Below are 1,465 nucleotides of genomic sequence, written 5' to 3' on the forward strand. Positions count from 1 at the left end.
TCAAACGATTGTAGAAGCCTCCGGTCTACTCAAAAAAAAAATGGATGATGGGCTGGCTCTTCAGGGCACTGTGAGCATGAAGAGACACTGGCACCTACCTTAGCTTTATTAAAGGTGCTGGATTGCGTCGTGACCCTAGCATGGGAGTCAGAGAACCTGGCGTTGCTGTTGGTCCTCTGGGTTATCAGGTGGGACACGTGGCTGGACAGATCTCGATTTCTTCCTTACCAGAATGAGGTGTTAGGCTCCAGCTCGACTACCAGCCAGCCAGCCATACATTACTGGGAGCATGTAGCTCCCAGCATAAGCCTCCATAGTTTAACCCAATCATCCCTCCACCTCACCCACTTTTCATTCATTCTATTTCCCCTCTGTAATTAGGCTGCAGGAACAATAGACGCTACAAGATAGTTTCGAAACCATACTAGACGGAGCATCTCGGACATCCAGTTTATGTTGCAAGTTTCTTGAGGCTATACCTTGTGTCCCATTGAGCAGGACCACGACTGTAATAAAGGCACAGAGATTCTTTGATCAACTGGCTGCCTCAACCTCTTTTTAAGAGTTACTTCTATTTTGTGTGGATGACTGTTTCGCCTGCACGTGTATATGTGCACCATATGTGTGCCTGGTGCCTACAGCGGTGCCTGCAGAAGAGGATGCCAGGTTCAGTGGGATTAGAGTTACAGATTGTTGGGATCCTTCATGTAGGTACTGGGAATTGAACCAAGGCCCATTGCAAGAGCAGCCAGTGCTCTTACCCTCCGAGCCATCTTTCCAGCCCCATGGCCACAACCTTTGATTCTCCCAACTGCCTATTTACTTGTGACTATGTTGCTCTCTTAAGATCCCAGAGCTGACATAGTCTATTATCGTGCTTATTCCTATCACTTATTTGGCTGTTTTAAACTTTTAAAAAAATCTTTTGGCAGTTTGATTTTTTTTGGCTAATCCTCACTGGGCAGAATATAGATTTACAAATGTAAACGACAATAGCAAAACAGTTCTGGTCAAAACTCGATCAAACCTTGTTATTCTTTCATTTCAAAGGCTTCCACACAAAAACATAGATGTATTCTCAGCAGTGATATGGTTCAGAAGTCCTTAGCACCCTCTTTTAACCAAGAACACCCTCAAAAATCAGCATGCATTCTAAGTGTGTGTATGTTTTAAATATACTCCAACAAAAATATTACCTAATCCCTTATTCAATGAGATTGTTTCCTCTAAACTCCCTTTAATAGAAGTCCTGGAAGTGCGACTAGCTATCAGAAGAAGAGCAAGGAAGCCAACCCTATGCCCGCCTCCCCTGGGAGTGCCAACAGCTGCAGCCATCTTCGCCCTTCATCTCAGATTGAGAAACTTTGACGTCTGGACCACAGCGTCACATCTCAGAGTTATCCACCTTGTCTCCAAAGGCCAGGGCTTCAGCTGCGGGACAGCTGTGAGCGCCTAGGAAATTAAG

Source organism: Microtus pennsylvanicus, chromosome 9, assembly GCF_037038515.1.
Source record: "Microtus pennsylvanicus isolate mMicPen1 chromosome 9, mMicPen1.hap1, whole genome shotgun sequence".
In the NCBI taxonomy this organism is placed as follows: Eukaryota; Metazoa; Chordata; class Mammalia; order Rodentia; family Cricetidae; genus Microtus; species Microtus pennsylvanicus.